Consider the following 14,624-nt stretch of genomic DNA (forward strand, 5'->3'; position numbering starts at 1 on the left):
GTGATAATGACAGTCATTATATATATTATAACTAGTACTAGTTATAACTAGTTGTACTAGTTATATATTATTGTTTTATGTGATAATGGCAGAGTAGTTATATATATATTATAATGGGTAGTTATATATATAAACTTTTAAGTTAAGCCTTTTAAGTTGGCTTCTGTTTCCTTTTGTCATGATAGCTTCCTTGATTTTTGGTTATATAGGATGTTTCACGCTCATTTTATAATATTCCAATCCCGAACTGGGGTCAACCATTTCTCTAAAGAGCTATAGTTCCCTTTAATGGGAAATGATATTTAGAGAGCACAGTCTGAGGGCTTGGATTCCTCATAGCTACTAAATTGTCATGTATTTTCTTTTTAGTGAAAGAAGGAAATACATAGTTTTTAAATGATAGAAGTGATGAGTTTATACTGATTTGGAAATCAAATTTAAGATGATACGGTTTTTACTTTTATTATTATAACTATCTCTTTTCTCTTTATTTATTCCTTTATTATACTTTAAGCTCTGGGGTACTTGTGCAGAGTGTGCAGGTTTGTTACATAGGTATACACGTGCCATGGTAGTGGTTTGCTGCATCCATCGCCCCATCATCCACATTAGGTATTTCTCCTAATGCTATCCCTCCCCAATCCCCCCACCACCTCCTATTCCTCCCCTAGCCCGTCACCCCCAGGCCCCAGTGTGTGATGTTCCCCTCCCTGTGTCCATGTGTTCTCATTGTTCAACACCCACTTATGAGTGAGAACATGCAGTATTTGGTTTTCTGTTTTTGTGTCAGTTTGCTGAGAATGATGGTTTCCGGTTTCATCCATGTCCTTGCAAAGGACATGAACTCATCTTTTTTATGGCTGCATAGTATTCCATGGTGTATATGTGCCACATTTTCTTTATCAAGTCTATCATTGATGGGCATTGGGGTTGGTTCCAAGTCTTTGCTATTGTGAACAGTGCCGCAAATAAACATACATGTGTATTCGTCTTTATAATAGAATGATTTATAATCCTTTGGGTATATACCCAGTAATAGGATTGCTGAGTCAAGTGGTATTTCCATTTCTAGGTCCTTGAGGAATCGCCACACTGTCTTCCACAATGGTTGAATTAATTTACACTCCCACCAACAGTGTAAAAGCGTTCCTGTTTTTCCACATGCTCTCCAGCATCTGTTGTCTCCTGATTTTTTAATGATTGCCATTCTAACTGGCATGAGGTGATATTTCAATGTGGTTTTGATTTGCATTTCTCTAATGACCAGTGATGATGAGCTTTTTTTCATGTTTTTGGCTGCATAAATGTCTTCTTTTGAAAAGTGTCTGTTCATATTCTTTGCCCACTTTTTGATGGAGTTGTTTGCTTTTTTCCTGAACATTTGTTTAACTTCTCTGTAGATTCTGGATATTAGCCCTTTGTCAGATGAGTAGATTGCAAAAATTTTTTCCCATTCTGTTGGTTGCAGGTTCACTCTATTATAGATAGTTTCTTTTGCTATGCAGAAGCTCTTAAGTTTAATTAGATCCCATTTGTTTATTTTGGCTTTTGGTGTTTTAGTCATGAAGTCCTTGCCCATGCCTGTGTCCTGGATGGTATTGCCTAGGTTTTCTTCTAGAGTTTTTATGGTGTTAGGCCTCATGTTTAAATCTTTAATCCATCTAGAGTTAATTTTTGTATAAGATGTAAGGAAGGGATCCAGTTTCAGCTTTCTACATATGGCTAGCCATTTTTCCCAACACCATTTATTAAATAGGGAATCCTTTCCCCATTGCTTGTTTTTGTCAGGTTTGTCAAAGATCAGATGGTTGTAGTTGTGTGGCATTCTTTCTGAGGCCTCTGTTCTGTTCCATTTTTCTATATCTCTGTTTTAGTACCAGTATCATGCTGTTTTGATTATAGTAGCCCTGTAATATAGTTTGAAGTCAGGTAGCATGATGCTTCCAGCTTTGCTTTTTTTTTTTACTTAGGATTGTCCTGGCTATGCGGGCTCTTTTTTGGTTCCAAATGAAGTTTACGGTGTTTTTTTCCAATTCTGTGAAGAAAGTCATTGGTAGCTTGATGGGGATAGCACTGAATCTATAAATTACTTTGGGCAGTATGGCCATACTGGCCATTCTGTATCCTTTTTCTCTAACTGTAAAAGTCTTGGTTCCTAATGACATTAGCATAATTACTTACATTACCCTACATGATATTTGTAACAATTTTAAAATAACAATTCCAGTGTTAATACTAAGACTATGGAATGCAGTTTAAGATTGCTTTGCTGTTTTGTTGTTCTTAAAGTCCTGTTAGGGAGGTAGTCAAAGCATTATATTTTAAAGTCTCTTAAACTAACTTCTTTCCTTGTAGTTACATTTCCAACTTGTTACGCAGTTTAATTCCTTTGCTTCATTTATTCCCTCAGTTTTAGGGATTGTTTTCCTTTCTCTTTTGGATTTATCTTTACATTGATTATATGTAAAACCATTACATGTTCCAAAGTTGAAATCATATAAGAGGAGATATTCTTGAAGTCTTGCTTCCATTCTATCTGCCATTCTTTTTCCTTCTTCCCTCTTTAGTAATCATTTTTATTAGGTTTTCCTTTATAGATCTATTATGTGTTTGAATATTAAACAAATGAGAGTAGTTGTATTTCACCCATATTTCTTACACAAAATATATTATTTGGTATAAACACTGTCCTGCTTCTTTATTTTTTCCACTTAACAACATGTTGTACAGATTATCACATGTCATTATATGGAGCTCTTCCTTATTTCTTTTTTATAACTGCATCATATGCCATCCTGAAGAGAAATCATAGCTTGTTCAACCAGGCAGTCCCTGTTGACAGATATTGTGTTGGTTCTAATCTTTTGCTATTACAAAGAAAGCTACCGTAAGTAATGGAGGTGCCTGTTTCCTGGTTCTCCTGGCTCCTAGCCTACTTTGCCCTCTGCCTCCTTTTGCATACCTAATAACTTCAGAACCCAGCAATTCTTCGTTTGTTCCCTTCTCTGTTTCTGCTTTTCCGTCCATGCTGCTCTCAACCAATTTCAGATGTGTTATCTTTGCCTGAATCATAGCAGTAGCAGTGAAATCCCTACTTAGATTTCTCCCCAGTCCCAGTCTGTGCTGAATACCATGGTCAGATTCATCTCCTGAAATATTATTTGGACTATGACCTCTTCTCACCCTACTCAAATATCTTCAATAACAGCGTAAAAACAAAACTACTTAATTTGGAATACAAGGGTGTTCATGAACTAATCCAAATCTCCTTTCCCAATACTTATTCCCTCTGCTTTGGTCTGTATATGCATTACTCGATACATGTGATTTCCCAACCTTCATGTTAATGCCTTTGTGCCTTATCTGTTCTTCAAGCCTCCAATTAAATTCTAGAGCCTCACATACTGTTTCAGAATCCCAAGCATTCTCCCCTGAACTCTTACTCTGTGTGATAACAGTTTCAAACTCAGCAAAGACTTAGACCCCAGCCAAATGGAAAATCTTATTGACTCTATCTAGGCACTACTGTGAGATCTAAGAAATCTATTGCTACATTCATCAAGTATTAGCTAAACACCAGAACAGCATCCAAAGGTGAGGCAAGTGGGCATTTTGATTGGTTAGGGTTCCTTCTGGTAGTGACCAAGAAGGATGTGGGCACCTCTCTGCCTGGAGGCACAGATAGGAAGATATTCCAGGGTGGCAATACTTGACTGAGAGATAGAGTAGTAGACTGTGTGTCTCTTACAAAGAATAATTTATTTCCAGTTCAAGAAGAATAATTCGAACCCTTGTCTGGGGAAAGGGACTTATCCACTGGGCAGAAGCCACAAAGTCCCAAATCCTGGGAGTTTCTACCTTTCGCCCATCAAGACAAAATGTGGCAGTATATTCTGTGAGGGCTTGAAACTCATGCAAAGCTAGCATATCCTGGCCACTAGCTATGTACATGGTTATTGACAAATCACACATTACTGAACACTACATTTTGTACTGCTTTCTTTGTGCACTTTTGTTGTTTGTACTTCATTAGCCTTAGTTTCATACAGTTCCTTTTTAAGCTTCACCATCTGGGGCTAGAACTATTTTTGGTTTATTTATTTACAATTTAACCTCCCCCTCCCTTTATTTTCAAAAGGATTTGCAGAAACTTACAAGTTTAAGGATCATGTAAAGTAAGACATAGAGAAGAATTGTATGTTTCAAGAAGGAGTAGATATTACCAGATACCTCATGATCAGAACACTATGCATGTTGAGCACTGACTTTGACTGAAATTTTTGCAGCCAAGGGTGAGGGAAACAGTGGTATACATAACTTAAGAACCAGAAGAGGGATATATTCCTCTTTAAATGTCAACTTCTCTCAAACACAAAACTCAAATAGGGATTTGTCACAGGAATGTTGAATAAACACATTAGGTAACATAGTGATTCATGTCTTTGATTTTTACGAACAACACAGGAATACCAGTGAAATCAACACTGCTTATGTGAACTGAGGTAGGATTTTGTTTTCGTTCTTGTTATTGTGTGTATACACAGCTAATTGAAGGGTAAACTAACACAACCACTTTGGAAAGCTGTTTAGCAGTATCTACTAAAGCTAAACAAATACCTACCCTATGACCCAGAAATTCTACTGCCTGTGTTCAGCAAAAGACATATGCAAGAATGTCCATTAGAGCATTATTTAGTACTGGTTAAATAATGAAAATAACCAAAATGCTCATCAACGGTAAATATGCAAATAAATTCCAATACATTTATACCATGGAATATGGTACAGTAATGAAAATGAACAAAGTATAGCTACATGCAAGAATGTGAAATGCTCTTGCAAACATACTGATTGAAATAAGTCAGACCCTAAATAATACCTACTGGCTGATTCATTTTCTATAAAGATTTAAAAAAACAGATTAAACCGTGATATTGGAAATCAGGATAGTAGTTAATTTCCAAGATGAAAGAGGAAAATTATAGGTGCATGATGGGGCTTTTGGAGATTGGCAGTGTTCTCTTTTGGGCCTGGGTAGTGGTTACTTGTGTGTATTCACTTTATGCTAATTCATTGAACCATACAGATACAGACTGTGTTTCTTTCTATGCGTGTGTAATGCTTCAACAAAAGTTCCAATACTGATGCATGCACATGTTAAAATTTAAAACTACATTAAAGAGTGTGCAATTAAAAGGAAGTCATCCTCTCACTCTAAAGTCCTATTTCCTTTCTTCAGAGTCTATCATTACTACCATTTTCTAGTGTATTCTTTTAGAAATGTGCTGTAAAATAACAATGATGTATATGTTTCTGTAGGTATATATTCTTTTCATAATTTACAGAAATATAAACTCACTACATATGTTATTCTACCACATGCTTTTTTTATGTAACAGTATGTGTTAGACATCTTTTCCTATTATTGCTTGGAAGCTAACAAGCTTATTCTTTGTAATGACTCCATAAATTATTCTACTGTGCAGACACACCATGTTTAACCAGACCCCTGTTAGTGAACATTTAGGATTTTTCCAGGTTTTAAATATTACAGTGACATATTAAACATGTGTTTTTACACATGCCCTTGCACACATGTATGCATATGGTGGACTTTAACACCTTTTTGTTTGATTATTTAACTAACACATAAGGTGAATATCCCATAGAGTCAAAACCACCCTTAAAACTTCCTTAGGAAGGCTGACACACCATATCTTCATTATTCCAGCAGAGCCTGTTTGCCCCCAATATTGGAGTACATCACTGAGTCATTGGCTCAGCACCAGATGAAGAGGTTAGCTTGTGGTTATGAGCTACATCGAATGAAATATATGTGTCTTTAAACACCACAATCACTGTGAGATGCCCACTGTATGAGAGACACACAGGGACTGAAACTTACCAATGGAGTAGCAGAGCCACAGCTTTTACTTTAAGTTCTCTCTGGGGCACAGCAGGATCATTGAGCAGAATGGTGGGCACAACCTGCTACACCATTTCAATTGTTGTCTCCTCTCTCCCTCAACTCTCTCCTCTCTCTTTCTGTCTCCGTCTCTCCTCTCTCTCTTCTGTCTGTATACCGAGTGTATATATTTGAATTTACGTAACTCATATATGCATATGGTATGGTTCCACTATGTTTCCATAGGATCAATTCCAAGAGGTTGTATTTTGGCATATATATGCATGCATGATCTTCAAATCATGTACATGTGTGCATGTTGTATAGATATACCTTTTTAATTATGAAAAATTTCAAATATATACAAAAGTAGATAGAACTGTAATGAGTCCCCATCACCCAGCCTCAACAATGATCAACACCCAGCCACTCTTGTTTCATCTATACTCACATCTGCTTTACTTCTTTTTGTAATATCATGAAGCAATTCACAGACATCATAACATTTATCTGTAAATAATTCAGTGTATATTTCTAAAGGATTAAGATTCTTTCTAAAAACATATCCACAATACAATAATTACATCTAAAAATGAACAAAACTTCATTAAAATCTACAAATATCCAGTCATTATTAAAGTTTCCAGTTATCTTATGGTTGTCATAAATGGATATTTGTTTAAATGAAGCTCCAAATATGGGTTAGATACTGCAATTGATTAATACAGCCTTTAAGTTTCTTTTAATCCACAGGTTCCCTTCCTTTTTTTCTTTTTGCCATTTATTTTTTTAAGAAAATGGGTACTTTTCAGTGTAGCATTTCCTATACTGGATTTTACTGATTGCACTTTTGTTGTTAAGTTTAACATTCTCGGCAATCTTCTGTGTTTTCCATAAATTAGTAGTTGGTTTCAGAGGCTTAAGTTTCTTTGTTTTTTTGTTTTGTTTTGGTTGACTATTTCATATATGGTTTGTGCTCTACATGTAGAAGCACATACTATCTGGTTGTTTGTTTTTGTGTTGTTAGCAGCCACTGACAGTCAAACTTAGATTCATTCATTCATTCATTAAGGGTTGCAAAATGGTGATGTTCTTATTTTGTTATTCTTTCTTTATTTGTTAGCTGGAATATTTCTGTACATCTACTACTTGGTTCTCCAGTGGTACAGTTTGTATAAGAAGGCAGGGTAAATGCCTAATTCCAAATAATGAGCTAGCTCACTGGTATCCATTAATATAATCAATGAATGATTATTTTCAAAATATATTAATGAATTCATGGATTTAAACATATTTTATGTGTTTTGATTCATTGTTCTTATTCATATTGAGGCTCATATTGAGGCCCATATTGGCCCCTCCTTGGTCATAGGGGACCTCTTTAAATTGGCCCCTGAGTCCTTTTTACATGAATCTTGTAGTTTTTGAAAGCTTTCTTGCTAGGCATGATAAGATATTCTAGGATCATTATGCAAATTTCCTGCCCCAGATCTGAAGACCTATATTTTTAGATACCAACATGGTATAGTGAAAAGATCACAGTCTTTGCAGTCAGAGAAACTGGGATTGAATCCTGGCTTTACCTCATGCTGCCTGTGTGACCATGGGAAAACTACTTAATATCTACCCGCTTCAAGTTTCTTCATTTTTATACATAGCAGGAGGTACTCAGAAATTCAGGCTCCCTCTCCATTTCCTGATCTCTTCTTACTCAAATGACAACATCATATTTATTATTACTTAGGCTTCTGTGCTTAAAGCATGGAGTGTTCTCTTTCATATATGATAGATACTCAATTTTTACTTACAAAATGACCTTGAGGATAGATGCTGTCAAATAGATGACGCTAACACATGTTGAGCTCTGTGAAGGTAGGCACTGTCTCAGTGTAGCTGTTTTTTTTTTTTTTTTAAATTTCCTTTTTTTCAAAGTACCTAGCACAAATATTAGTAAACAAAATCTTTCTTATCATCTCTACCCACTCCCCAGAATTGAGGTGGGATGGTGATGTCAGCTTTTAGTTGTGTTAAAAGAGGAAAGAAAAGAAGCATGAACAATTCAAAAGGATAATTCAAGGCAATGAGTCACCCCAAAGTCACTCATTTCAGTTTGAAAGACATTATTTGATATATATTGCAGATTTCCCTTCTTAAATTAGCTTTAGTTACACTACTATTAAAATGGCTGTTCATTCCTTGAGGTCACAGAAGCTAGAGAGGGCAATAAATCCAAAATGTGCTGAACAAGCCACAGAAGCCAACTCGGGATGAAGTGTTTACACTGGATATTCTGCCCTGACACTCAAGTGTTGCTATAATGCTGTCCTCAACTTAGGATCAGAATTACAAAATTGCCAGGCGACCTCAACGTTCCAGCCCTGGCAGCAAGGGGAGCAGCAGCTGCTGCAAAGAGCACAGCCTTTTGACAGCTAACTAAAAGATACTGAATGAAGGTGGAAAGAGTGATCAGAAAAAGAGCACCTTGATTAAGCAGTGTGCTGTGATGGCCTTCAGCTTAGCATCTATTCTAGGATGAATTGGGATTTTGGGGGAGCTTACTAGAGAATTATTTTGCCTTTTGCCTTGTGGCTACTTTCCTCAAAGTATCCAGTGAACAGTTCACAACATGACAGTATTCACTCAGAAGGCACTGACTAGGGAAAGCTGTTTGACCATCTCCCATAGGGCCTGTTTTTCAAGCTGTTGGTTTTGTCGTGGGATGGAGGCAGCTGGCTGAGGTGACTAGAAAGCCCAGAGTTTCCTGAAAGCTAAATTTTGGGGCTATTTCCTCTCTTGGGCTGGCTACCCAGGATCTCTCTTCCCATAAGCTCCAAGGGTAGATTCCTAACAAACACAAGGGCTTACTCTGTGCCAGAACTTTGAGGGGCTATTTGCATGCATTTTCTCATTGAATTCTCATATCCAGCATGGCAAGGTATATATTAGATATCCATTAGTTAGACAAGAAATTGCAGGTTCAGACAAACTCAATGACATGTCCCCCTGCCCACCCCAGATAGGATCACACAGCCAGCAGATAGAAAAGTAACAATTTAAACATGAATACTTGACCCCAAAATGGGTGTTCTCTCAAGGATGCTGTGCTGCCTTCCTTCAGCTTAGCTCCGCTCTCTTCACAGGTCTCACAGGCACTTGTCTCCTTCCTTTGCTCTGGCTACTCTCATCCTAGGTTCCACTTCCTGATTGACCATACTTTCATTTTCAGGTGCTTCATTGCCAATCAGCCCCTAATGTGAAGGCAGGAAAGAGCACAGATGCCAAATAGGTGAAGGTGACCAAGATTGTGGAGGCCTCACACTATGTTTTCTCCATTTGCTCCCTGTTCATTCTCTTCTTATGGCTGGATCTGAAAGTCTCCCAGCTCTGAAATTAAAGTTCTAGGATTGTGGTTTGCCAAGGACAAATGTATTTAAGGCCTGGTCAATGAGGTCAACTATTAGAAGTAGACCCATCCCAGGAAATCTGCTATTCCTGTTTAATGTAATTTTGAGTCCTTGCTAACTCTTCTCCTGCCCTTTTGTCATTTACTCTGGTGGCCCTCCAAGGAACAGTGAGGTGACCACTGGTACTCATGGGTATAGGGCTGCTAGGTGAACCCTGGAGAGACTGGGTTGGGGCTGCTAGCTGAACCCTGGACAGACTGCACCTGCATTGCTCTTATTAGCTTAGCCACATACCTCAGGACTCATGATGGAAAAAAAAAATTATTTCTCGAAATGATATGTCTCCATGTAAGGTTGTGGTCAAATGGAGAAGGAAAGAAAACTTGTGTATGAACTATTTAACCTGAGAAGCAACAAGCTAATCAGACCCATGGAGCATTATATCAACATCAAGAAACCGTCTTATATTTCATTATATTTAGTATTTGCTCATTGTATTTAGTATTTGTATTGTTTGTTTTACTTTGTGGGTAAGCATTGCAGATATATGAGAAAAATGAGAGGAAGTTTTCATTTCCTACTGAAGTTTTACTTTGTCTCAAAAGATTGTTTTCATCACAGGGCACCTTAAAATGGGTAATAACCATTATTAAATTAATTTTTTGAAAGAAGAAAAGAGTCCAAATATCATTAAACACTGTATTTTAAAAATATTCATTCTCCTTTCACACTGCTTGTTCATGCCTACTTTCTTTCTTTCTTTCTTTTTTTTTTTTTTTTTTTTTATTTATATATTTCCAATGCCTACTTGAATGTCCAACACCCACTCGGAGCCTGCTTTTCTGTTTATACTAAACAGAATTATAATAAATGATGCCCGCCTAACAGAATTATTCTGTCATTTTTTCTAACTATTTTAGATCACATCACTTTGTTCGCGTGTGTGTGTGCATGCGCATTAGCATAATGACCAACTCTTTTGAAATTAGATTTAATTCATTGTCTTGGAAACCTGAAAGCTCTGCAGCTCTGGATGTTTCTGTAGGAAACCTCCTACCCTCCTTACAAGAAGGGCAAAATGAAATGTCAGAGAGATGACTACTCATCTTTCCATTTATGGGCTTATTGTCTTTGACATACTTTATACTATTTCATCAACCCTCTGCTTAGACCAACCTAACACAAAGGACGAAGAGACTATATTGCTATCGCTACTGTTTCTTTATTTTAGAAGATCTCACCATTATTACCTCCTCTCCACTATTATTGTCCAGCTGGGAACATGCACATATCTTCTATTAACAGTACTACATGAGATGCATCTTAGATGTCTGTCCCTGAGCTACCCAAAGATCGCCCATTTTCCCTTTTTTGGTGTGGTGTCTCACTGTGTTACTCAGGCTGGTCGCAAACTCCTGGGCTAAAGCAGTCCTCCCGCCTCAGCTTTCTGAGTAGCTGGGATTACAGGCGAGTACCACTGAGTCCAGCTCAGATCTCTTTTTTTCACTAGTAAAGATTTAGAGCAGGGATCAGCAAACTTTTGCCCACAGGTCAAAACCACTGCCTATTTTCATAGGGTTTTATTGGCACACAATAAACATTGATTTGTTTAAATATTGTCTATGAATGTTTTTGTGCTACGTCAGCAGAATTGAGTAGTCACTACATTGGATAGAGAGAATGTATGTCTCACAAAGACTAAAATATTTACTATCTGGCTCTTTACAAAAAATGTTTGCCCACCCCTGCTATGTAGTGACATCTTAAATGTACTGAAGGAAAAAACTGTCATCCGAGAACAGATGTCCAGCATAACATGTACCCAAAACATCTCAGAATGTGTTTGCCGTGTTTTAGTGGTGAAGGTGAAAGACCATCAGGAAGATGTAGCAAGAGCTTCCACCTGGAAGAGGAAAAGGGATTCCAGTCCCTTCTTTGCCACTATTTGCATCAATTTCGGCATATCCTGTTTCTTCCCTAACCCAAGTTTGCTCAAAAGGTCAAATGAAAGAATTTAATGAGATAATCTACAGGGGCCCTTCCAACTTGGAGATTCTGTGATTCCAACATTTAGTCTAATGAGATTTGTTACAATCACAGATGTATACCTACAGTTGAAACTACAGGATGCTCCAACCTTTTTATTTTGAGATAATTTTAGATTTACAGAAAAGTTACAAAAACACCACAGAGAGCTAACTACAGCACACCCATAAGCCAGCTTATCCAATGTCAGCATCTGCATAACCATGGTACAGTCCTCAAAATTAAGAAATTAACTTTGGCACAATACTATTAACTAAACTATAGACTTTATTTGGATTTTACAAGTTTTTCCACTGGTGTCTTCTTTTTTTCCCATTTCACATCCAGTCCAGCATATTCCATTGCATTTTGTCATCCACTCTCCTTAAGTATCCTCCTATCTATGATAGTTGATCAAAACAGCACCAATCAATTATTTTGTAGAATGTGCCACAAATTTGATTTGGTCTGAATTTTTTCTTACGATTAGACTGAGGTTATACATTATTGGGAAGGCTACCACAGAGGTGATGTGTCTTTCTCAGTCCATTGTGTCAGGAGCTACATGATATTCATATTTATTACTGGATATGTTAACCTTGATCACCTGGCTAAAGTGATTTCTACCAGGATTCCCTACCACAAAGTTATAATTTCCCCACCTTGTTAAGTACTAAATATTTTAGGAGAAATACTTGGAGAATATGCAGAGATCCTATTCTGCTTAAACTTTTGCTCACTCATTATCACATCCATTGATAGATTCCTCCCGTGGCAGTTATCACTGTGGTGTTCTAATGGTGATATTGCTTTCTTCATCCCTCCTACATCTATCTAATTGGATTTTTTTCTCTCATTATTCATTCAATTATTGATTTATATCAGAATGAATTCATAAATTTTCTTTTATGCTTTGAGTTATAATCTAGTACTCTCAATATTTATTGCTCATTGCTCAAATTGCTGCAACTTTGACCATCGGGACCTTTTCCAGGTTGGCTCCTGTGTCCTTTCAATATGCCCCTGTTACTATTTTTTTTAAGGCTGCCTAACTTTTATTTAAAAGGGGGTGTGTTTCTGGATTGCTACAATACTGAAAGTTTGATTTTCAGCCAAGGGCAATTTTGCCTCATCACTCAGGGTTAATTTAGTGATAAGTGGAGATATTTTTGGTTGTCATAACTGCCAAACATCCTACAGTATATAGTACAGCCTCCCACAACAAAGAATGTTCCTGTCCAAAATGTCAATAGTGCTGAGATTGTGAAACTCTGGTCTAGAGCATTATTTTCTTAATACTCAGATGTATGGCACCAAAACCAAATATCGTGAGAAACAAAAAATGCTTTTTAAAAGTATATTTTTAAAGTATTAATAATTTTGTGTTTGGAAGAATATTACAAAAGTAATATAACAGGAGACTTTCTCTTCCATCCATGACAGAATATCAGAGACTAATTACCTTCCATCTTAAACAACTAGAAAACCAGAGAGAAGATATGAAATAATGTCTTTTAGACATTGGACAACAGATAGTACACGAGAGCATACAAGTAAGGTGTGAGTCCTATGATTTTCATAGTTTTATTGCCTGGAGTAATTTTCTAGGCTCCAGCAAAAAAAGGGAGGACCAAAACCCGTCCTAGAGGTCTTGATCAGTAAGGGAGACAAAGATTAGAGTCCAGGGGGACCACGAAGGCTAGAAATTGCCGGGACAAGATTTCTACAGAGAAAGCTCCAGAGATATGCAGAGGATCCCCTCCAGTCTTTGGCTGAATTCTGACCTGCAGCACATGTATGAGGGGGGAAAAAAAAAAAAACACAACCATTTTGGGCAGTGAAAGACCATGAGAAAACAATAAACTGAAAAATTAACAGGGCTCACACAGGTCTGGAAATAGACCTGTAATACCTGGAGTATGAAGTAGAATGTTCAAAAGGATATTGTCTTAGTAGTAAGGCTTATTTATTCCTAGAGTAAAGGCTGATACGGACCTGCCTGAACAAAGCTTAAAAGTAAGCCTTGAAAGAATCAGATTCCATATAACTTGACTGTATCCCAGAACAAAACCCACTAATATTTAAAGGAATGCAACAAAATCTGCCACCCGACCATGTAAAATGCACTTTATACAGCATCCAATAAAATATTATTGGCCATGCCAAAAAGAAAACCCCTGGAGAATTTGATTCTTAGCCAGGAGAGATGACAATAAAAATACACTTAGAAATGACAGAGATGATGGCATTAGCAGGCAAGAAATTTAAAACAGCTTTTATAAATATGCTCTATATGATTATGAAGGTGGAGAAAACATGGATATGACTAAGAGAAAAATGGAAGATATTAAAAAGCCAAAATCAAACTAGTAGAGATGACAAATACAATATATGAAATGAAAAATGTACTGGATGAGGTTAACAATGTAGAAACTGCAGCAGATTAATTAGCTTGAAGTCATAGCAATAAAAATTACTCAAAATGATGAACAGACAGAAAAAACTGAACAAAAAGAACATAACATCAGTGACATGGGACAACATAAAGGGATCTAGCATGCATAATTGGTGCATCAGGAGGGGGAGAGGGTAGAAAAATATTTGAAAAGTAAGGCTGGGAAATGTTTAAATTTTATGAAAACTAAATATTTGTTTATCCAATAATCTCACTGAACTCCAACAAAATAAATGTAAAGAAATCTACATCATGACACATAATAATCAAATTATTGAAAAATAATTGTTGATAAAGAAAAATATTAAAAGCAACCAGAGGAAAAGAGACATGTTACATAATGAGTAATAAAGATAAGAATTACATCAGACTTCTTGCCAGAAACCATGCAAACTACAAGACAATGCAGTGACATCTTAAATGTACTGAAGGAAAAAACTGTCATCAGAAATCTAAACCCAATGAAGACATTTTCAAAAATGAAAAGGAAATAAATACTTTTCAGACGAAAACTGAGAGAATCATCATGAACAGATAATATACTACAATACTAAAGGAAGTTCTTCAGACAAAATGAAAAGGATAATAAATGAAAATTTAGATCAAGCAAGTTTGAGTTCTGAGACTGGTAAACGTGAGTATATATAAAGACAGTTTAAAATTATTTGTATATTCCCATTAAATGAAAATTGTTAAAATGAAAAAGAATAACACTGTAGTGTGATGTAATGTGTTTCTACATTTTATAAATGTAGAAATAAAATGTATGACAACAACAGCATAAAGGACAGAAGGGGAAATGAAAGTATTATGTTGTAAATTCTTATAGTATACA

At 36.5% G+C, this 14,624-nt stretch overlaps 1 protein-coding gene and 1 long non-coding RNA gene across 2 annotated transcripts in view; both read left to right on the forward strand.

Annotated features, from left to right (window-relative positions):
• Positions 1-14,624, forward strand: part of LOC116540585 — a 389,476-nt gene that overhangs the window by 130,102 nt on the left and 244,750 nt on the right. The gene's annotated exons all lie outside the window — the stretch shown is intronic.
• LOC116540589 lies at positions 2,064-9,717 on the forward strand. The gene is made up of 2 exons (XR_004264511.1): positions 2,064-9,516; positions 9,551-9,717. It is a non-coding gene; the product is annotated as an uncharacterized LOC116540589 (long non-coding RNA).

The sequence above is a fragment of the Sapajus apella genome, unplaced genomic scaffold (genome assembly GCF_009761245.1).
Source record: "Sapajus apella isolate SASKATOON/1434 unplaced genomic scaffold, GSC_monkey_1.0 scaffold142, whole genome shotgun sequence".
In the NCBI taxonomy this organism is placed as follows: domain Eukaryota; kingdom Metazoa; phylum Chordata; class Mammalia; order Primates; family Cebidae; genus Sapajus; species Sapajus apella.